We start from the raw sequence: 23,647 nt of genomic DNA, 5'->3' as shown, positions 1-23,647 counted from the left end.
GGACTTTTTATGGTTTTCAGGACATTTTTGGGGGGTTTGTGGAATTTAATCAGGATTTTTGGGGTTATTGGGATTTCAAAGGATTTTGTGGGCTGTTATTGGGATTCTAGGGCGATTTAATGAGATTTTGAGAGATTTAATTGGGTTTTAATGAGTTTTAATGAGTTATTGGGACTTGCAGGGGTTTCAAGGAAATTTTGGTGCATCTCAGCCCTTCCCCACATCCATGGAATGCCACAAAGCCCCCATAAAATTCCACTAATACCCCATAAAATCCTCAAAAGTCACAAGAAAACCCTTCAAAACCCCCAGAGAATCTCCGAAAATCCCAGTGGAACTCAACAAAATTATAAAAAACTCCCAAAAATTTCAATAAATCCCCTCCCCATCCAAAAAAACCCTACAACCTCAACAAAACACCCAAAATCCAAAACCCCCCAAAATCCTCTAACCATCCCAAAACCCAATAATTCTCCTCAAAACCCCAATAATTTCCCCCAGACTCCCCAAAAAATCCCACAAAGCCCAAAACAGAAACTCTGAAATCCCCCAAAACCCTCTCAAAACCAAAAATCCCCCAGAAGCCCCCCAGACTCAGTGGGGCCGTCCTGGATCAGGGGCACCGGCCGGTGGAACAGGAGCCACTTCAGGGGGCCCTCGGAGCTCTTTGGGGAGGGGGCACCATGGGAGACCCCCCAAAAACCGGGAGGGGGGGGGAAACCCCTTCTGTGCCCCCTCCCCCTGAAACCCCCAGACCCCGGTTCAGGGTGGGCCTGGGACCCCCGGAACCCCCAGGACCCCCAAATCTCCCCCGGGACCCCTCCAGGAACCCCAAACGCCCCAGAGCTCCCCCAGTGTTGGCCCAGAACCACCCTGGACCCCAAAAACCTCCCCAGGACTCTCAGACCCCTCACTTCCCCACAAAATTCACCCCAGACCCACCTGAGACCCCCCCCAAATTCATCACAATGCCCCACATCCCCCTCCCAAACCCTATGAAATCCCCTGCAGACTCCCCAAAATTACCCCTAGAGCCACCTCAGAACCCCCCAGATGCCCTCACAACACCCCAGTTCCTTTCACAATCCCCCAAAATCCCCTCAGACCCGCCCAATTCTCCTGAGATCCCCCTAAACCCATCTGAGAACCCTCCAGACCCTCTCAAGCTTCCCCCCAACCTCCCTAAAGCTCCCTCTGACCAACCAAAGCCCCCTCAGACTCCCTCATTCACCCCAAACCCATCGCACACCCCTGTGTTTCCCGTCGATGCCCCCAGAAATTCCCAATTTCCCCTCAGACCCGCCCCAAACAGCCCCAGTTTCCCCCCGTCCCCACCTCAGCTGCGCTCTCCCCTCACAATCTCCCGCCCCTGCCGCGCGCGCGGACTCTCAAGAATGGCAAAGCGCCCCGCCCCGAACCAACCAACCACCGCCCTGCAAGTCCCTGAAATAACCAATCACAGCATGGCTCCCCTCAGCTACGCCCGCCTCCCCCGCGCCGCCCCAGCCAATCAGAGGCGAGTCGGAAGCGGCGCCCCCTCCCCCGCCCCCGCCGGGACCCGCCGGGCTCGGGACGGGAACGGGAGGGGCCTGAGAGGGGATCGAGGGGGGGCGGGGGAGGGTCTGGGGGGGTTTTGGGGAGGGGTCCGGGGGTTTGGGAGGGTCTGGGGGGTCTGGGGAGGGGTCCTGGGGCGTTGTGGGGGGACCTGGGGGATGCGGATGGCTCCTAAGAGGGGTCTCGCAGGGGGGCGGAGGGGTCGTGGGAGGGTCTGGGGGGGTTTTGGGGAGGGGTCGTAGAAAGGTCTTGGGAGGGTCTGGGGGTGTTGGGATGGTCCTGGGGGGAGTTTGGGGAGGGCTCTGGGGGGTGCTGAGGGTGTCCTGGGAGGGTTTTGGAGGTTTTGGGCAGGGGCTCTGGAAGGGTTTGGGGAGAGGGTCTGGGGGGGTCTCAGGGGACATCCAGGGCTGGGCCCGATTGGGGTCCGGGGGCAGGTTCCTTCCAGCCACAAGCATTCCAGCATTCTGTCAGGGACTCCCTGCCCTTCTTCCCTCTGCCCCCAGCTGCAGAATGTGCAGCAAAGCCGCCTTTGCTGTCTGCTCGGGGAGCCCAGCCAGCTGCTGCAGCCTGACCCTGCCCTGCACAGCTCCCCTGGCAGGCACGGCAGGAGCAGCGCCCTGGCAGCCTCAGCAATCGCCCTCTGACATCTCTGGCACTCACTGCCATGGGCTGCAATTCCAGCTGCCAGCAAGGAAAAGATGCTCCTGCCCTTCAAGGCCAAATTCTGAAGGGGCCAAGACACGGGTGCAGCAAGATCTTACACAGACATTTCACTGCCAGCCTCCATAACTTCATCCAGGGCTGTTTGAGCACCTGGATTGGGAAAAAAAAAAAATCAGGAGAGGGTCTTTGGCTGAGAGCTGCCACAGGTAAAGAGAGACCCTGTGGAAGGGAAAAGGAGCAGACAAAGGAAGGCATGAGAGAAAGCAGGACACAAACCAGCTGAGAAGGTGGCACTCTGAAAACCAAACCTGGACTTACGGAACAGGAATGGGACAGAAAGGAAGAATTCTGAAACTTTATTTACTCGGCTTCTCTGAGCAATCTGTGAAGCCAGGACTTCACCATCCTGACAGGGAAGAAGCATTTTCTAGATCAAACCTGAATTTGATCCCTTTTACTCTGAGCCCAGTAAATCCCAAGGAAGTCATTTGTGGTCATTTTCATCAAGGGCCCAAGCTCTTGTTCCAGCACATCCAGCAAGCACCAGGCAGAACAGCACAGGAACCCAACTAACAGCTGAGGGACTCAGAACATCTAACAACAGCAGGGCACATTGCTCATTTTTGCTCCAACAGAGCTGAGAAATGAAACCCTGGAGATGAGAGCTCTTTTTCAGAGCAGTAATTGCTAGTTGATGTTAATGAAGTTGATAGGGTCTGAATTTGAAGTGTTGGTCTGCTGTTAAACATTGAATGTTACAGTTCTAGGACTTGCCTTTAGTTGCCGCTGTTCAGTGTTACCATTTCACCCTGTATTTGTATCTCTCTCCGTCACACTTTGTATTTGTGCCCCTTTCCGTCTCAGCCGGGATTTGTAATCCCTTCCCGTCCCAGACAATTTAAATGAGAGGCTGTGGGAACTCCATGAACCCTCTCAGAACAACAAACCAGCACATAAACAATGACTTTAACCCAGCAGAACCGCACTAAATCACCCACCCTTGACCAGAGCCGGATTCCGCCCTGCCATCATAATTTTAATAGTGCTCAGCTTGGAGGATCCCCCTAAGCTCCGAGCCAACGTTGCCTTCCTAAGGACTCTGGTGAGGACGGAAGCCCCGGCTGTGCCGAGAGACAAAGCTGCGCTGCTCCTCCTCCTCCTCCTGCTGCTGCCGCTCAGCGCGGTCCTGTGGGAGCAGCGGCGCCGTGCGCGACCCCTCGGGTTCCGCACCCAGAGCTGTCTTTAATAAAGGCCTTTTGAAAGGAGCTGCTCTCCTGGCCCTGTTCATCACACTGCCAGAGCCCCCAGAGCCCCTGCCCAAAACCTCCAAAACCCTCCCAGGACACCCACAGCACCCCCCAGAGACCCCCCCAAACTCCCCCCAGGACCATCCCAACACCCCCAGACCCTCCCAAGACCTTCCTACGACCCCTCCCCAAAACCCCTCCAGACGCTCCCACGACCCCCCCCCCGCGAGACACCTTTTAGAAACCATCCGCATCCCCCAGGTCCCCCCACAATGCCCCAGGACCCCTCTTCAGATCCCCCGAAACCCCAGGACCCCTCCCCAAAGCCCCCCCAGACCGCCCGGACCCTTCCCCGCCCCCCCCGATCCCCTCTCAGGCCCCTCCCGCTCCTGTCCCGAGCCCGGCGGGTCCCGGCGGCGGCGGGGGAGGGGGCGCCGCTTCCGGCTCGCCTCTGATTGGCTGGGGCGGCGCGGGGGAGGCGGGCGTAGCTGAGGGGAGCCGCGCCGTGACTGGTTCGTTCGGGTACGTGCAGGGCGGCGATTGATTAGTTCGGCGGGGCGCGCCGCTATTGGCTGGGGGAGCCTGTGCACGCGGTGGCGGCGGGGGGGAAGCTTGAGCGAGTCTGGCACATTCTCTGGTGGGTTTAGGGCGATCTGAGGGGAACTGGGAGGGTCTGAGGGCATTTTGGGGGATTGTGAGAGGAACTGGGGGCGGGTTGTGAGTGCATCTGGGCGTTCTGAGGTTGGTCCGGGGAGAAATTTGGGGAGTTCGAGGACATTTCATAGGGTTTGGGGGAGATTGAGGGGTCTGAGGGGGATGTGGGACAGTCTGATGGATTTGGGGGGGGTCTCAGGGGGTCTGGGGTGAATTCTGTGGGGAAATGGGGGGGTCTGAGAGTCCTGGGGAGGTTTTTGGGGTCCAGGGTGGTTGTGGGCCAACACTGGGGGAGCTCTGGGAGGTTTGGGGTTCCTCGACGGGTCCTGGGGGAAGATTTGGGGGTCCCAGGCCCACCCTGAACCGGGGCCTGGGGGTTTCGGGGGGAGGGGGCACAGCAATTGTTTCCCCCCCCCCCGGTTTTTGGGGGGTCTCCCATGGTGCCCCCTCCCCAAAGAGCTCCGAGGGCCCCCTGAAGTGGCTCCTGTTCCACCGGCCGGTGCCCCTGATCCAGGACGGCCCCACTGAGCCTGGGGGGCTTCTGGGGGATTTTGGGGGATTTTTGGTTTTGAGAGGGTTTTTGGGGAGGCTTTTTTGGGCTTTGGGGGATTTTATTGTGAGTTTAGGAGGAATTATTGGAGCTTTTCGGGGAGAATTACTGGGTTTTGGTGAGAGCTACGTGATTTGGGGGGTTTTGGATTTTAGGGCATTTAATTGGCATTGTGAGGGGTTTCTTGGGAGGTGGGATTTACTGAAATTTTTGGGAGTTTTTTATAATTTTGGTGAGTTCCACTGGGATTTTCGGAGATTCTGTGGGGTTTTTGAGGGTTTTCTTGTAATTTTGGGGGATTCTGTGGGATTTTAGTGGAATTTTAGGGGGACTTTGGGACATTGCCTGGGTGAGGGGAAGGGCTCAGAGGCACCAAAATCTCCTTAAAAGTCCTTAAAGTCCCAATAAAACCCACAAAATCCTGATTAAATCTCTCAAAATGCCACCTTAGAATCCCAATAACAGCCCACAAAATCCTTTGAAATCCCAATAACCCCAAAAATCCTGATTAAACTCCACAAATCCCCCCAAAATGGCCCCAAAACCATAAATGTCCCACAAAATTTCCGCCAAGATCAAAAAACATCCTGGCCACACCAAAACCCCCCCCCCCCCATATCCCACCAAAAATCCCAGAAAAACCCAAATCCCCAACGAATCCCACTAAATGCGACCACGATTCCAATAAAATGCCCCAAAATCTCCTAAAAATCCCAATAAAACCCCCAGAATTTCTGAGAATCCAAAAAATCCCCAAAAAATCCCAGTAAAACCCCCAAAATTCAAAACAAGCCACAAAAAAATTCAATAAACCCCCAAACACCCCCAGAAAAACTCCCCCTCAAACTGCCAATAGAATCCCCCAAAATACACAAAACCAGCCACTTCCAGTCCATCCCAGTATGATTCCAGTCGCTCTCAATGTGATCCCAGTGTAACCCAGCATGGACTCAGCTGCTCTCACTGTGATCCCAGTGTGATCCCAGTTGCTCCCAGCATAATTCCGGTTGTTCCCAGTTCCTCCCATTATGATCCCAGTTACCCCAAGAATACTCCCAGTCCCTCCCAGCAGGGTCCCAGTCGTGCCCAGTTGCCTCCAGGGTAGATTCAGTTTCCCCCAGCATCATCCCAGTTGCTCCCAGCATGATGCCAGCTGTTCCCAGTGTGGTTCCAGTCCCCCCAGGATGGTTAGAGACACTCCCAGTTTGTTTTAGTTACCTCAGAATGATCCCAGTCTTGCCCAGTTACTCCCAGTTTCCTCTAGCATAATCCCAGTTTCCATCTGTTGCTCAAAGGGTGGCCCCAGTTTCTCCCAGTATGATCCCAGTTGCCCCAGTTATAGTCTCAGTCCTCTCAGCACGGTTCCAGTTCCTTCCAGTTGCTCCCAGTGTGTCCCATTTTCCTCCCAACATGGCCCAGTAGCCCCCAGCAAGCCCCAGTCAGGTTCCATTCACACCCAGTATAATCCCAGTATGATTGTAGCCACTCCCAGTTTGATGCCAGTGCCCCCAGTGTCATCCCAGTTGCTCCCAGCATGGGTCCAGTTGTTCCCAGTGTGGTGCCATCACTCCCCTATGGTTACAGACACTCCCAGTATGGTCCCAGTTGGACCCAGTTGCCCCTGCTCTAGTCCCAGTCACTCCCCAGATGATCCCAGTCCCCCCAGTATGGTCCCACACACTCCCAGTTGCCCCCAGTGTGATCCCAGATCTCCCCAGCATGGTCCCAGTTGTTCCCAGTGTGATTCCAGTCCCCCCAGTGTGGTTACAGCACTCCCAGTATATCCCAGTTGTCCCCAGCATGTCTGTAGCCATTTCCAGGCACTGCCAGTGGCCCCAGTAAGGTGTCAGTTCTCCCAGTATGATCCCCCAGTCATGCCCATTGTATCCCAGTTGCCTCCAGCATGCATCCAGTCCTTCCCAGTTCCTCCAGTTTGCTTGCAGCATCATCCCAGTTTCTCTCAGTTGCTCCCAGTAGCCCAAAGTGTGATCCCAGTTGCTCCCTTTCAACCCCAATATGATCCCAGTAAGCTCCAGTTTGATCCCAGTCACATGCCAGCCCTCCCAGTGTGGTCCCAGTATAATCCCAGTTGCTTCCAATCTCTCCCAGTATGGTCCCAGCTGCTTCCAGCATGGTTCCAGTTGCTTCCTAGATCAGCCCAGTCAGTCCCAGTATGATGCCATTTGCTCCCAGTTGCTCCCAGTCAGGCCCAGTATGGGGGATGATGTGCAGGGTGTGTTCCCAGTCGCTCTCAGATCCTCCCAGTATTAGTCCAGTCCCTCCCAGTATGATGCAAATATGGCCCCAGTGTGCTCCCAGTCCCTGCCAGAATAAACCAGTTTTGCTCTACATGGTTCACGTTCCTCTCCCACTCACTTTTGTACCAGTCGTTCCCAGCATGTCCCAGTGTACCCCAGTTCCCTCCAGCATCTTTCCAGTTCCTTCCAGTATGATCCCATTTGCTCCCAAGCACTCCCAGTCAACCTCAGTGTAGTGGCACTTGCTGCCAGTATGATCCCAGTCACCTCCAGCATGATTCCAGTTCATCCCAGTATAAGCCCAGCAGTTTCCAATCACCCCCAGCATGCACCCAGTCACTCCCAGTTCGTCCCAGTTGCTCCTAGCGTGTTCCCAGTTGCTCACAGCTGCTCCCAGTCACCCTCAGCATAATCCCGTTACTCCCAGTATATCCCATTTGCCCATAACATGGTCTCATTTGCTCACCGCTGGCTCCTGCTCACTCCCAGTATGATCCCAGCATGATCCCAGTCTCCATCAGCGTGATCACAATCTGCCCTGGTATGGCAGTATGATTCCAGTATGATGTCCATACAAACCCAGTACCATCCCAGTCACTCCCAGTACAATCCCAGTATGATGTCAGTACAAAGCCAGCACAGTCCCAGTCACTCCCAGTATGATCCCAGTATGATGTCAGTACAAAGCCAGCACAGCCCCAGTCACTCCCAGTAGGAACCCAGCGCAGCCCAGTCCCTGGCAGTGCTGCCACTGCTGGGATCCCCCAGCCCTGTGTGCGTTCCCCCCTGGCGGATGTGCCAAGAGGAGCCCCAAGGGCTGGCAGTGGCCAGGCAGGGTCCCCAGCAAGGCCCAGTTGGGATGTGCAGCCCCCAGTTTGCCCAGTTTGCCTCTCCTTTGGCCTGGGCCGGGCTCCCCCCGCCCGCAGCGGCTGGGAGCAGCCGAGAGCCCCGCGCTGCCCATCCCGACCTGTCCCGGCTCCATCCCCGCTCCTGCCGCGGGCTGTGAGGGCTACGGGAATGGGCACCGAGGGTGTGGCTGCTGCTGGGGGAGGAGGAGGAGGGAGGGAAGGGTAGGGATGAAGGGGGAGGAGGAGGTGGGGTTAGGAGGGAGGGGGAGGAGAAGGGATGGAAGGGGAGGGACGGAAGAGGAGAAGTAGGTGGAGGTAACACAGAGGAGCGGGAAGGGGAGGAGGGGCAAAGGCGGATCAAGGCTGAGCTGAGGGAAGCACGCGGTCGCTCCGAGCCTGGCCTGAATTCGCAGCCCCCACCTGTGGGATCATCGCCCCCCCCCCCCCCCATCGCGCAGGTGAGCGGGGAGGGGGAGTTCGGCCCAGATATCCCGGGGGGTCCCTGGGTTGGGTTTTTGGGGGGATGTTTGGAGAATGAAGCAGTCCAAGGCTGAGCGGAAAAGGCCCCTTGGGGGACATCGGGGGGTGGCGGTGGCGGCTGCCGGCAGGGGCAGCCTGGAGCAGCAGAGCCCTGTGTGCCCCAGGAGCCCAAAGTGGGGAGCCCAGAGAGGGGGGAGCGCCGCCATGGGCGGGAGCCTCAAGAGCCTGGAGAGGGGCAGGGGGGACTCCTTGGAGCCGCTGCAGCCCAGAGCAGAGAACGAGGGGAGAAGGGAGCCCGGGAGCCCAAACAGCCGCGGCATCCCGGAATGGGGAGAGCGAAGAGGGGGGAGCTTTTGGCATTGCTGGGACTGCCAGCAGCCTGGGCAGGGCGGGCACCGAGCACAAGGGGGACCCCGAATCCAAGCGTGACCCCAGCAGCTGGGACAGGGGGAACCCCCGAACACCAAAGGGGAGGGACCAGAGATGGGGAACTCCTGGGAGGCTTTTTCAGGGCCTAATCTTGGTGTTTGAGAGTTTTTTCTGGAGCTCAGGTGTCCTGTGACTTGTAGTGATGGACACAGGCAGAGGGACCTTCAAACTCAACGTGTGTTGGGGAAGATGAAACAAGGAAGCCTTATAAATATGATTGTCTGGCAAATAATTTTGAGAATATAGAAAGGAGAAGCAAGAGTGGAATGGAAGCAAGCTTTTAGATACCTTAGTTAGTGAACAGTTGGAAAGCAATGGTGTGGCCTGACTGAAGGTAATCCCCTTTTGATGAAACAATTCCCTCTGCTTGCAGACAGGTCCCAGGGTCAGAGCAGACCCTACTAGCTCAGCAGAAGGGGTCCAAAGAGTAGTATTTAGGGTTTAAAATGTAACATAGTATGGTGATGCAATGATTTTTATAGGCTGTATGTAAATGCTATAGCATTTGTATCTTGTACTAGATTGGTTCCTGAGAAATAGAATATTCAACAGAGAACAAGATTTATTGTATTGTAACAGGAACCTTACTCTCTTATGCTCTTCCCCTCTTACTCTCTCACCCTCTCATCCTCTCTGCCCCTCTCTTCTCTGGGGCCTGCTCTGAGCCGTGGCTGGCAGCTCCCAGCAGGGCCCTGCACCCAGGCCCTTTGCAATAAACCGCAAGTTCCACGACCTGGCTGCAGAGATCTCTCGTCTCCGTCCGTCCTGAACATCCTACCCCCTGACACTCCTAGAAACGTGCTCATCCCTTATTTTCCACAAACCAGGATTTCCCATTGTGAGGAAGGCTGCGAGGAAGAGGAAGATGCCCCAGGACACTGATGCAGGTGAGGAGGAAGTCAGTGCCTCTTTCCCCTCTGTGCTGCTCCATCTCCCAGCTTGGCACGGCCCCGGCTGCAGCTCAGCCCTGGGGGGATCTCCTTGCCCTTGGCTGTGGCACGGAGGCAAATCCCATCCTGTCCTTGTCCTTCCTCCCCCAGAGCAGGAGCTGAGCATGGAGAGCAGGGAGGACAAATGCCCGCGGCAGAACCTGGTGGAAGAGGCCGTTTTGAGCGGCTCCACGGCGCAGGAAGCCAACGGGGAGGAAAAGCCCCGGAGATGCCGCACGAGGAGGGGCTTCAAACGCAGCTGGCTGGGATCTGAGGGGGAAAGAGCCAACCTGGGCCAGGAAGGCGGCCGGAGATGGAGCCAGAGCTCAGAGCTGGTGCTCCATGAGCAGCTCCATGATGGGGAGAAGCCCCACACTCCTGCTTGGAGTGTGGGAAGAGCTTCAGGAGGAACTCTGAGCTTAACAGGCAAGAGAGGACCCACACTGGGGAGAGACCCTATGAGTGTGGGGAGTGTGGGAAGAGCTTCAGCTGGAGCTCCAGCCTGATCAGCCACCAGAGGACCCACACTGGGGAGAGGCCCTATGAGTGTTCCAAGTGTGGGAAGGGGTTTCCAACCAGCTCCCGTGTCCTCCAGCACTATCAGAGTCACAGAGAGGAGAGGCCCTTCCAATGCCCTGACTGCGGGAAGGGATTCCAGCACAACTCCACCCTCTTCACCCACCGCAGCATCCACTCAGGGGAGAGGCCCTGCGAGTGTCCCCAGTGTGGGAAGAGCTTCTCCAGCAGCTCTACCTTGGCCAAACACCAACGGAGGCACGGATAAGGGAAGCCCTGCGAGTGCCCCGAGTGCGGGCAGAGCTTCGTGCGCTGCTCCAGCTCCATCCCCCACTGGAGGAGGCACCTTGGGCACAGCCCTGGTCACTCACATTCCCTGTGATCCATGTTGGGAACACACCTGGCTGCTTCTCCTTTTGGTTTGGCCCCAATTTTGAGCAGTGGGATGGGGATTGTGTGGGGCTGGGTGTGTGGGATGTATTTGACTGCAAATAAAACTTTCAGAGTTACTGATTCTGTCCTATTTTCTGTAAGTTCTGTTTGCAGAGTGACGCCTTCTCAGCTGATTTAATTACTATTAAAATCCCTTTTTTAAAATCTAACCCAAGCAATCCAAAAACCAATATCCAAATAAAGCCACTCACCCACAATTAAATTTTTTAAAAGTAATTTTATTTGTTTTAGAGTACTTAAGGGAATTATTAAAGTTTAATTGTTGGTTAAAATTTCTGAGAAATTACAGTGGTGTTTGGGTTTGTGTTTAGTATATTTGTAATAGGAATTTTTTTGACTTAGATGTGTTAGATTCTATGTTAGTTTTTTAGATATTTTTTATCTAAAGTATATTGGTTACTGAGTTAAAACTTACAAAAGGTATTTCTTTGTATGTAATTTGTTTTTTTTCTTTGGTAATGTTATATTAATAGTTTACTGTTGTTTTGGCTTGAGTCATTATTGGAGTATTGTAAGGAAGAGTGGAAATTATATTTCATTTTTATATTTTATTTTTATTCTAATGTATTTCATTTTAATTATAATTTATTGATTTTTAATTTATTGTAATTTGTTGAGAGGATAGGAAGGAAGTTCAAGGGCAGGAACATTTTTTCCTGGCTTGGAACTGGAATTCCACACACTGGGAGTGTGTGCAGGACCACAGACTGGGATCAAGTATGGGTTGGGATCAAATATGGACTGGGATCAAATATGGACTGGGATCCTGTGGGTTTGGACAGCACAGAGTGGGACCATATGGATCAGGACCACACATAATGGGATAAAATGGACTGGGATCACATGGCCGAGGATCACGTGCACTGGGATCCTGTGGATCAGAAACCTCCAGACTGGGATAGGCTGGAGTGGGATCAAGTATGGACTGGGACTGTATGGACTGAGATCCAGTGGACTGGGACCACACAAACTGATCAAGTGGTCAGGGATCAAATATCGGCTTGGACCATATGGAGTGAGACCATACGGATCAGGACTGGGATAAACTGGGTTGAGATTTTATGGACTGGGATTGCACAGACTGGGATTGCACAGACTGGGGTCACACGGACTGGGAAAAAGCTTTGGCTGCCTTTGGCTGCCATGCACGTCTGAAGGCAGCCACAACAAGTTGGCTTGATCCTGTTTGGGGGTCCCATCCCCATCTTCCCTCCGCGCTCCCGCCCCTTCCCCATCGTTCCCCCAGTCCCCAGTCCCCTCCCCCGTGCTTGGTTTTGTGGGTTCCAGGAGCCTCCTGCTCCCTTTGGGGGTCCCGACCCCCCTTTGGGTTAATTTGGGGCCCTGCCCCCTTCTCACCGCGCCCTCCCCTCCCCCCGCGGCCGGGGGGGCTCCGAGCACCCCCAGTGCCACCAGTGCGGCCCCGGCTGCCCCCGCACGCCCCATCCCCATCGCCGGGGTCACCTCCCCCCGCCCCAAATTCCGCTCCTGGCAACTGATGAGTCATCAGCGACAAACGCTCTGATTGGCTGGAAATGGCCCCTGGAGCAGCGGGACAGGCACCTGTGCAGCCTGAGCTGCCCTTGTTCCTCTCTGTCCGTGCCCGGAACACAGCAGGCAGGAGAAGGGCAGCAGGGCCTTGCGTGTCCCCGGGCTCAGGTTTTGCGCCGCTCCAGCTCCACGGAGACACGGGTCAAGTGAAAAACACAAACAGTTTATTAAGGGGAAGCAAAGGTAAGGGCTGAGCTGGGAGGCAGAAAAGGGGATGGGCAGGGTCTGAGGGCTGCAGGGAGGGAGGTGCCAACAGGGAGAGAGATGGCAGGAGCTGCTGGAGCTTCACACAGGCTCAGCTGTGAGCAGCCAGAGCCGTGCGTGGAGCTCCAGCTGGTCACTTCTGCTCTGCAGGTGCTCCCATCTTCAATGGGCACTGGAAATCGCCGATGGACGCTGGTACATCTCATCCAGCTGATGAACAAAGTCGTGAACGTCTTCTTTCAAAGGTCATCTAAAGCAGTTTGCTCATGCATGATGGATTCTCATCTTCCTTCAGGGCTTGAGGAGCTGGAAGAGTGGAACAGAGCCAAGGTCAGAGGCCAGATTGAGGGAATCAAAGGAAAGCCTCCTGCCAGGGCCATCAGAGCCAGCTCTTGCCATGGCCAGGAGGGAGCAGGAGACAAGGGCTTCGGCCAGAAGGTGCTGGCCACGGATCCCCCATGTGTTCCTGAAAGTTCTCCGGGCTGTGCCCCTGCCACCCCTGGTCCGCACAGGCAGCAGAGCCCTGCGCAGCCCGGGCACGGATTGTAGCTGCGGAGCCGGGATGTGCAGCTGCCCCCGGCGGTGCTCGCTGCCACGCGGCTGCCCTGACTCACCCTCAGTGAGGACCCGGAGCTCCTCCTGCTGCCCCATCACGAGCACTCCGGCCACCCCTGGCAAGACAGAGCTTGTGGCGGCGCCAGGCGGCACAGCTGCCCGACACGGGCTCTGCCAGCCCTGCGGCCGCACGCCCTCCTGGCGGGCAGGGCTGCTGCCGGGCCCTGCCGCACGCTGCCGCCCCATCCAGAGGGCACGGCTGCGGGAGGGCGGCGGCAGCAATGCCCAGGGCGGGCGGGGCTGCAGCGGTCCGGGCGCGGCTCCCGCTGTAGCCGGGGCAGCAGCCGGGCCGGGGGCAGCGAGGGGCGCGGGGCTGCCGGCTCACCCATGGACCTGACGGCCGCCTCTCGTAGGGGCCTCTGTGGGCTCTGCAGGTGCGGCACGGCCCAGCGCAGGTGCTCGGCCGCTCGGCTCTCGTCCTGCAGCACTGCGGGGAGCGCCGGCAGGGAAGGCTCGGCGCGGGACTCTGCCCCTGGGCAGAGTACTATACAGTAAAGGGTACTATAATGTTAGAAATGAGAAGCATGACTAGGTCATTATTCAAGCAGCAATCAATTTACTTTAATTTTTTCTATCCCTTAAACACTAAAATGCTAAACTTTCCTCCACTTAGTTTAAGGTGTCTCTATTTTATACTATGAATCTGCATTCTCGCTTCTGCCACCTAAATTTGGAACCCCTTTCCAAGGTCTCCGATCAAATCCTGTGTTTAATTCTAAGCTTTGCTGACAAGACCAAAGGTCTGAGATTTCCCTGCATTTGAGTTTCCAACAACACTGATGCTGTTAGTTCCAGAGTGCCCAGGATCCCTCTTGCAAGTCAGCTCTGGCAGGAACAAGGCGGCTGCCGGGGGGCTGCTTGTGGCCTCTGACAGCCCATTGCTCAGAGCCTGCCAGCGCCCCAGCCCCTCAGGCTCTGCCCCAGCCCGGCCAAGCTGCCCGGCAGCAGCGCTGCAGCCCCACAGCAGCTCCAGAGCAGCCCCATCCAGAGGCACCTGGGAGCCCTCAGCAAGGCAGCCAGCAGCACACGGGCAGGAGGATAGAGAGGGTGGTTCCTGCCTGGCACAGGGCTTGTGGCCATCTCCGGGCACCGCTCTGGCAGGGATCCCCGCAGCCCCGGCCCCTGCCCAGCCGCTCTGTGGGCAGCACAAAGGCTTCAGCAGTACCACCACAGGCCAAGGGGCTTCAGGCCATTTTCCCTTGACCACTGTATGCCTGGGCAGCTGGCTGAGCCAAGGTACCTTTCTCCCTTTCTTCCCCTATGCCCTGCAGACCCTGGGTAGCAAAAGCAAGCTCCTGGGAGTCTGTGTATTATAACACACTCTATATTCATATACTAAAGAAAAAAAAAAAACAAAAAGAAGAAAAGAACAATCTTAAAGAAATGGAAAATTCCCGCTGGCTCAGGTGGCCCCAGCAGACAGAGCCTCTGGCATCAGCTCTCTGCAGAGCTGCAGCAGCGCAGCCAGCTGAGCCCCGACAGACGAGGCCGTGTCCTCCATGTCCTGCGGAGCTGATCTTGCAGCCTCTGGAAGAGGGAATATCGCTCCCTCTGCAGTGCCTGGAGGCCATACAGTGTTTCTAGCGCCACGTCTGACACGGCAATGCTGATGTCCATTACCAGCGGTTAAAGGGCTGCAAGAGAGGGGGACAGAGCCACGGTCAGATCCCGGATCTGCGGGGAGCCGAGGAGAGCCCCCTGCCAGGGCCATCCCAGCCAGCTCTAGCCATGGCCAGGAGGGAGCAGGGACCAAGGGCACCGGCCCGAAGCTGCTGGCCACGGATCCCCAAGGTGGCCCTGAAATCTCTGTGTGCTCTGCCCACGCCGCCCCATGTCCGCACAAGGAGCAGAGCCCTCTGCAGCCGGGGCAGGGGTTGCAGCTCCCCCGGCAGCCCCCGCTGTCAGCCCGCTGCCCTCACTCACCAGTGCAGATCAGCTGCAGCTCCTGCTGCTGCCCCCTCAGGCGCCGCCCGGCCATGCCTGTGAACACAGAGCCTGTCACGGCCCCAGCGGCACAGCTCCCTGCCAGCGGCACTGCCGGCGCTGTGGCCACCCGGGCTGCTGGCCGGGCAGAGCTCAGCCCGGCCCTGTCCGCACGCTGCCGCCCCAGGGCACGGCTGCCAGAGGGCGGCAGCAGCAATGCCCGGGCCAGGCGGGGCTCCACGGCGCCCCAGGGCACGGCTGGCGCTGCCGGGGCAGCAGGCTGGGGCTGGGGCCGAGCTGCGCCGGGCCGGGGAGGGGAAGGGCAGCCCGGGCTTGTGGCTCACCCATGAACCTGATGGCCACCTCTCGCAGGGGCTCCTGTGGGCTCTGCAGGTAGCGCAGGGCCCGGCGCAGGTGCTCGGCCGCTCGGCTTCTGTCCTCTGCCAGCTGCAGAGAGCGGCAGGAGGGAAGGGTTGGTGCGGGCTCAGCCCCTGGGCCCGGCGCTGCCTGCGCCCAGCCCCGGCCCCCCCTGCCCGCACAGCCCTGAGGCGCGGCCAGCAGCCGCTGGCCAAGGGCTCCCGAGGGGAAGGGGCAGAGGGCCGGCTGCTGCCCGGGGAGCCGCGGTGCCGGCCCGCTGCCCCACCGGGCCGGGGCTCCATGGGCACCCGGCTCGGGCCCATGGGAGCCTGGAGAAGAGCCCGCGCGGCCTCTGCGTGCAGCACCGGGCCGGGGCACAGCTGCCAGCCCCACACACTTAGCACCGCGCTCGGGGGGCTTCTCCGGGCTGAGGCTGGGGCTCGCAGGCTGTCCTTACCAGACACTCGCTGAACTTCCACAGATTCTGCCTTTTCACCAGTCTTTCAAGATCCCTTCTCTTCAGGAACTCGGCCACACCAAGCAGCGTTTCCTGAGAAGCCTGGAGAGCAGCAGAGATGCGGAGATGGCCCCACAGCGCAGGGCGCAGGACCCGCGTCCCTGTGCCATGGCCTGGAGGAGGCTGCAGTCCAGCAGGCACAGGGCAGGAGACAGCCGAGCCCCATGCCAGGGGGACAGCAGCAGCCCACGAGTCCTCACCTGTGCCACAAGCCGCTTCTCATCATGGCAGTGGAAGAAGAGGGGCAGCAGGCTCTTGCGCAGGGGTGTCTTCAGGGCCTTTTTTTCCTTTTCCTGTGGAAGAGTCAGCAATGTTCGGAAGAGCAGTATGGAGATCAGCTGAACCTGCCAATTGTTCTGTATGGAAGGAAGAACAAAAGACCTCAGCATTGGCTGCACAGGGCTCAGCTTGGCACAGGCCTGCAAATCCACAGGGCACAAAGTGTCCGGACAGCACCCAGTGGCCGTGGCTGGGAGCAGTGAGCCTTACGTGGTCAATGAGTGGCAGGAGTGCCTCAAGCAGCTGCATGGTGATGGGACCAGGCATCAGCATGTCATTGTCCAAAATGATAAAGCTGAGGAGCATGACTGTCATGAAAACTCTCTCTCCATCTGCATCCCACAGGAATTCCACAAGGCTTTCAGTCAGGCTCCACATTTTTTTGGTCTGTGAGGAGCACAAGTTTGTGAAACGCCATCCTGCTGCCACAAGGCCCAGAGGCCAAAGGCCTGTCCCGAAGCACTCGGGCAGATGAACTGGGAGGCAGAAGAGCTGGGAGCAGCTGCCCCAGCACTCAAAGCCCTGCCAAGCCCAAGCGACTGTATTCCCCAGCTCAGCCTCAGCTGCTGCCCCCTTCTCACCATGGAGGGCTCCTCAATGAGTTCTAGAAGGGCCCTGAGTGCCAGGCGACGCCTCTCCCTGCACTCGCTCTGCAGCTGCCTTGACAAGATTTGCAGGACTCTTTTAGCACCACGTTCACCCAAGTCCAGGCACTCGAGGACCTGAAAGGCACAGGGCAGTGACAGGGAGCCGGCCGGCAGGAGGCCGGAGCCGCACAGGGCTGGGCCAAGGCAGCAGCACAGGGTGCGGGCACTGTGCCAAGCAGCTGCGGCTCCAAGAGGGCAGAGAGCTGGGAGGCAGCTCAGCCAGTGCAGCGCTGGCCATCAGGCTCACCTCCACAAGGAACGCCAGGGCAGGCAGCTCCCAGCGTGGCTCCTGTGTGCTGAGCAGCCGGAGCAGGTAGCGAGCGATCCGGGAACACAAGGGGATGGAGACACAGCACATCTCCCTGGCAGGAGAAAAAGGAGCCAAGACTCGGGCCCACAGGAGCCTGGAGAAGAGCCCGCGGGGCCTCTGCGTGCAGCACCGGGCCGGGGCCCAGCTGCCAGCCCCGCACACTGAGCACTGCGCCCGGGGGGCTTCTCTGGGCTGCGGCTGGGGCTCGCAGGCTGTCCTTACCAGACACTCGCTGAACTTCCACAGATTCTGCCTCTTCACAGCAGCAATGGCAGCGCAGGGGGCGCCAGCCCGGCCCAGCCGGGGCTCCCGGCCAGGAGCAGCAGCAGCGCCGGCCCCTTCCCCCCTGCTCCTGCCTCGGCTCCCAAGGGCTTTTTCCAGCTCAATTCTGGAGCAGAGCAACCAGCACCCACACACAGCCCTGACTGCTCAGGGCCCGACTGTGCTGCCCTGAGCCAGCCCTCAGAGGAAGAAAGGATCGGGTTCCAGTGCGGTTTTCAGCGCTCTTTCACTCACCCTGAGCTGACAGCAGGAGGCTACTGCTGCCTCTGCCTTGGCAATTGGAGATCATGGCTGCTCTTGGCCCTCTTGTGCTTGCCACCTGAATTTTATCAGTACAACTGCACTTCCCTCTTTCAATCACTGCTGCCCACTGTGCTTTTGTGATGGTGAACTCAGTGTTTTTGTCACAGGCATCATGATTAGCAGAGACTGAAATGCTCACAAGTCCTTGAGCACTAAGTCGAGGGGAATGAAAGCCTCACAGATCACTTTTGCAGCACTCAAACACCACCCTGCTGCTGGTGCTGTTGAAATAGAATCAACCTACAGAGACCATCACAGAAATTGCCTCTGGAGTGGCAAATCAAATGAAAAAATCCACCAGGAGAACGAAAAAACAGAACTTGACTGCCTTCATTGCTTCCTTGGAGCAGCAGAAAATGGAGATGCCCAGAGGTATTTTGCACTGCTGCTGATCCCACTTGGAGCCCAGCCCTCTGCAGAGTCCCAGCGGGTATCCGAGCCCAGCCCAGGGAGCTCCCAGAGTGTCCTGGAGATTCTCTCTGCATTCGGTCAGGCTTGCATTCCCCAGCAAGTCCCAAAAAAAAACTCCTGTTCTCTTGGGTTAGAACAGGCACAATGAAAAATTCAGCAATGGCACAACTGCCCAGCCCACAAGGAAAAGTAAGAACAAGTTGCCAAGGAATCCAAACATTTGTCTTGCTTTGCTGCAGAAGTCGTGCTTCACTCACAGTGTGGAAAGCCAAGAGAAGCTGCAGTTGGGGGCACATCTTGTGACAGAAGCTGCGCCTCGTTCTCCAGGAAAGGCTCTTGAAAAGGGCAGACAGGACTGTGGAGAAGATTCCTGGGGAATTGAAACAGCTTTCCAGAGGTGAAATGAAAATGGAAAGGAACAATCTGAGATGTTTTCCTCTATTTATTCCTATGCTCCCCCTTTCCATGTTGCACTGCTTCTCCATGCCATGAACTCCAAATGCATCTCACCTCTCAGATTGGTGACTTAGCGAGTTTTAGACACTGCAAAATACCATGAGCTACACCCAGTTTGCCTTGCCCTGGTTTTGTTGGAAAGCAATGCTGGAGCCATCAGTGCAGTGCTCGGGTCGAGCACGAATCCTGCAGGCAGGGAATGTGCCCGGCAGTGTCTGAGCCTCAGCAGGGACAGTGCACAGCAGCGAGCGGGGGATTTGCTGTGCCCTGTGCAGGAGTCAGGACTCTGGATCTGGGCTCAGCACGGCGAAGTTGCCGTGTTTGGACAGACTCAGGGGCTGCCCCGAGGGCAGCGAACGGGAGAGTTCCTGGCTGGGAGAGGCCCCAGCAAAGGAGGGGATCTTGTCCCTCCTCGAGGCCCCTTTGAAGTGGAGGTTTTATCTTTTGAGGGTTTTTTTGGGGGGATCCCACCACTCCAAGGGTGTTTTTTCCTTCCCTTTTTAGGGTGTTTGTGGGGCCGCAGCCACACAAGCCCCTTTCAAGGGATGATCATGACAGCTTTAATTGGCATTTTTATGGGACCCCCACTCCAAGCCCCTGTAGGGGATGTTTTGCCTCCCCGGGTGGATTTTTGGGGTTCTCTCTACCATCGCCGCTTTAAGGCCCCCACTATGGTCGGGTCCCACTATAAGTCTCCTAGAAAGGACAACACTGCTCCCATTGATTCCGACAGTGGAGCCTGGGAGGGGGAGTTGGAGATCCTGGGAATGTTGGGGGTCCCAAGGGGGTTTGGGGGTCCCGGGAGGGTTTGAGAGTCCCTGGGTGATGGCAATGGGGACTCAGTGCTGGGTATAAACTGTTGTGAGGGGTTCCTGGGGAGGTTTTGTGTATACCGGGGATTTTGGGGGGTCATGGTGGATTTTTGGGGGTTCCCAAGGAGGGGTTTTTGGGTGTCCAAAGGGGGGATTAGGCAATGCCAGGGGGAACCCAAGGCTGTTTTGGGGTACCTGACAGTGACAGAGATGGGGATCCCGCGCCAGGTATGAACCTTCTCAGGGGGATCTGGAGGGATGTTGGGGGACCTCCTGTAAGAATTTTGACGTCCTGGGAGGGTTTGGGGGGATCTGTATGGGGTTTTGCGGTCTTGGAGAGCTTTTGGAGAGCCCAGGGATGATTTTGGGGTGTTCCAGGGGGTTTGGGGTTCCTGGGAGGTTTTGGGGGTACCTAGGCAATGCTGGTGACAGAGCTGGGACCCCGTGCTGGGAATGAGCCTGCTCACTGAGCACAGGCAGCATCAGCGTGTTCAGGGGGATCCTGGGGGCCCGGGGGGTCCCCCCAACCCCCAGGGGACCCCAAATGCAAAGGGACCCCCCGAACTCCCCTCAGCGCTGGATCTGCTGCAGGCTGGGGGCACCAGCACTCAGCCCCCAGCCCCACCATCACAGTGGGGCTGTGGAAGAAATCTGGGGGGGCACGGACAGGTCGGGGGGGACCCCCCAAAATCCTGGGAATGGGGGAGCACAGGGGAACTCCCAGGAATCCCCATGTGCGGCTTATGGGGGACCCAGGAGGAGTTGGGGGGGGCTGGGTGTGTCTTCGGGGACCCCCAGGCCTCTTGGGAGGCGGGAAAAACAGGGCGACCCCCCGGATGGGTTTGGGGGGAACCGGATTGGAGCCTCCAGATGCCGAATCCGATGTGGAGAACAACGCCGATGGCAGCGCTGACAGACGCAGGGAGCACCGGGGTGAGATTCCCGCTGGATTCCGGCTCTGGGAAGCACGGCATGGTGAGGCGGGGAGGGGAACCCCCATCGCGCTGCTCCACGTTCTCAAAGGGAGGAATAGGGGCCCAGGGGGTCTCTGGGTGAAGGAAAATGGGGCTCTGGGGGCTGGGAGAGGCGGGATGGCCGGGAAGGGGCTGTGGGGGTTGTTGGTGCCGGATAAGGGGGCGCAGGGTGGAACCCATGCCCGGGAATGGGGGTGCGGGGGGATGGCGGCGCCAAGGAATGGGCGTTCAGGGGCCCCTCGGTGCGCCGGAACGGGCGATCACAGAGTCCCGGTGCCGGGGTCCCCCTCAGCTCTCGCCGCCCCCCGGGGCCCAGGAGCGCCCCCAGCCCCAGCGCTGGAGCCATCGCGCTGCTCTGCTGCGGCCCCGCCCCCTGAGCCGCCTCCGGCCCCGCCATTGGCGTCGCTCTCTGCTGCCCGCCAATGGCGGCCCGAGTCTTTGGTGGCGTCACCGGTCGCCGGGCAAAGGGAGGCCTGGGGGTGAGGGGTCCCCGGCTGGCCGGGAATGGGGTCCGGGGGTCCCCGGGCTCACGGAAACGGGGGATCCAGGGGCTGCCAGAGGAGGATACCCGGGAAAGGGGGTGCAGGGGGTGTAGGGGCAGGATAAGGGGGTGTAGGGGGTCCTGCAGCTGTGGAAGGAGATGCGGGGGGTCCCAGTGCCCAGGAATGGGCATTCAAGGGGGTCCCCGGGGGGCTCCCCAAAGCCCCTGCCGGGGGGCAGCAGGAGCTGGCTCAGGAGCTCTGAGCAGAGAAAAGGGGGTGGCTCCGGCTTGGGGGGGACATGGGGGACTCACGTCCCCAGGGGGGACACGACCCCCGGGGACCCCCCCTCACCTTGTCCCGCAGGGAAGGCCGAGCCCTAGCCCGGGTAGACGAAGCCCCCGAGCCCTGGCAGCATCCTGGGGGCGTCCGGGTCCGGGAGGGGCAGGATCCGGGAAACGGCGGCGGCTGCCGGGGGCCGCGGGTGCCTGGGAACCATGAACGCGGTGGCGGCGTCTGTGACAGCGGCGCGGCCTCAGCTGCCCGAGAACGCGGCCCTGGCTGGGTGTGCGCAGCCTGGGCTCCTGCAGGCGGCTTCAGTGGGCGATTCGCCAAGGGAATTGTTCGTGGAGCATTGGCCTGCGCAGGGAATTCCTACACCCGCAGAGCATTGGCCTCTGCAAAGAGTTTGTCAACGTGCAGAGCATTGGCCACTGCAGAAGATTCTTGAATTTCCTTTGAAGATAAAGATTGACTAAAGTTGAGATTTTTGGTTTTGTCTCATCTGTGCTCTGAGAGAGAATGCCAAAGGGAAATACAGGACAGGATAGTGCCCGTCTTCCGGTGCAGCAGTTCAGTGGTGTGCCCAGCTGAGTGGATGAACAATATATGCTCTACTGATTGTGCTTTTTTATTGCACTGAAGAAATGTGACATTTTCTAAATGTACTAGTCTATACATTTTTTTCCTAAAACAATTGCTTAAACTGCTTAAAGATGAACAAGTTCTGTTCAAGTTTCAGTGGGTTGTTATCATCTGGTTATTAAAAGTATTAGGGAGATGCCTCTGAATTGCTGCAGCAGCCTGGCTGCCCTCAGATGACATTCTGGCCAGAAGCCTTGTGAGGTCACCCAGCACATTAGAGAACCCACACAAAAGGAATTCCATCCTTGGGGAGGGAAAGCATTTCCCTATGTCAGGTTGTACAAAGCTCCTGCTCCTGGACAATTCCTTGGATGGGGCATCCACTTCTCTGGAAAAACAGTTGCAGTTTTGTTCCACTCTCATCATTGTAAATTATTTCTTCCTTCTAAGAAATGTAAATCCAGCCTCATTCACATTAGAGATATTGACCCTTGTTCTGCCCCTGCAAGATTTGCCTGAAAATACCTTTGACATCTATTTCCCCATTTTCACAGACCCTGGAGAGGACCCAAACATCTCCCAAGATGGGGTTTGGAGGCCTTATGACATCACCAGCAGGGAGAGGCTGCAGGTTCTGGGCTCAGTGGTGTGGAGACTGAGGATAGAAAAGGCGTAGCCTGGCAGGGGCTGAAAGGTGGTTTAGAGAGGCTGGAGCTTTTCTTCCTGGAGGATATAAGCATGAGAAGGAAACAATGGCACCAAGGGCAGTTGGGGAGGCCCAGCCTGGGCACCAGGAGAAAGGAATTTCCCTGGCAGGGCAGCCAACTTGGACAGAACTTTGGCCATGGCTGCTGGCCCTGGGCCTGAGGCCACGAGGGGACAAGTGACCCTTCCAGGGCTGGGGCCTCATTGCCACCTTGTCCCTGCTCAGCAGCCTGGCAGGGGCCGCCCCATGCTCCTGCGCTTGCCATTGCACATCCCCACATGCCAGTGCCCATCCTGGGAAGAGCCCTGAGCAAGGAGGGAGGGACAGGATCTGCCTGGCCAGGGGCTGGGTCTCAGGCCTTGGCCTCAGCATTCCTCAAACACATCCAGCTTTGCTCAACATCAGAGACACCTTTGCCTTGTTTGTCCCCAGCTGCCATCACTGCTTCCAGTGTTCTGCTCTGCCTGGAACCTGGGAACCCTTTGTCAGTTCTGTCCCTCACAGGGATCTCTTTAAATAAACTTCAGTATTTCAATCTCACTTTGAGTTCTTGAGAAGTTTTTTGAGCCCTCTCTGAGGGACTGAGTCTGATGCAAAGAGCACCAAAGCCCCAGAGGCTCATTAAAATCCCTGTGCTGTGTCTGTGCTGCTGAGCTCCTGGCCCAGAGGCAGCTCCTGGCAAGGGCAGCGCTGCAGAGAGACAGCTTTGGCCAGGAGTGGCTCCTGTACACAGCCCAGCAGGGCTGGGGCACTGCCAGGGCCCCTCAGGGACACCAGCAGGGCACCGACAGAGCTCACAAGGGCTCAGCAGTGGCAGGGGCTCTGGGATGGCCCCGAGGGGGCTGTGTCACAGCAGCACCTCAGGGGCTGTGTCACAGAGCCACAGAGCAGCGTGGATGTCAGGAAGGGGCTGTGTGACAGAACTGAGTAGGCTGTGTGAGAGCCTGGAGTGGGGTGTGACATCACAGAGCTAGCTGTGACATCATAGATGGTGGCTCTGTGATGTCACAATGTGGGTTGTGATGTAGAGTATGATATCGCAGAGGAGCTGTGTGATGTCACAGAGAAGGCTGTGACTTCATAGGGTGACTGTGACATCACACAGCAGCTGAATGACATCATATGGAGGCGGCATTACATACCAGAGTGGTTGCGTGACATCACAGGGGCTGTGTGACATCAGAGGGGCTGTGTGACATCACAGATGGCTTTGTGACATCACAGGGGCAGCGTGACCTCACAGGTGGCTGTGTGACATCACAGGGTCTGTGTGACATCAGAGGGGCAGTGTGACAATACAGGAGCTGTGTGACATCACAGGGGCTGTGTGCTGTCACTGGGGAGGTCACTCTGCCCCGGCCCCCCTCACAGTTCCCCCC

The 23,647-nt window shown here is 57.7% G+C and overlaps 1 long non-coding RNA gene across 1 annotated transcript; it reads left to right on the top strand.

Moving 5' to 3' along the window:
• Positions 1 to 4,065: 4,065 nt before the first annotated feature.
• LOC134434669 (uncharacterized) lies at positions 4,066 to 9,847 on the top strand. The gene is made up of 3 exons (XR_010031900.1): positions 4,066 to 4,101; positions 9,511 to 9,570; positions 9,724 to 9,847. It is a non-coding gene; the product is annotated as an uncharacterized LOC134434669 (long non-coding RNA).
• The last annotated feature ends 13,800 nt before the right edge of the window (positions 9,848 to 23,647 follow it).

This window comes from Melospiza melodia, unplaced genomic scaffold (genome assembly GCF_035770615.1).
Source record: "Melospiza melodia melodia isolate bMelMel2 unplaced genomic scaffold, bMelMel2.pri scaffold_45, whole genome shotgun sequence".
NCBI lineage: Eukaryota > Metazoa > Chordata > Aves > Passeriformes > Passerellidae > Melospiza > Melospiza melodia.
Note: the sequence above shows the minus strand (reverse complement) of the source record. Positions and strands in the feature narration are given on the sequence as shown.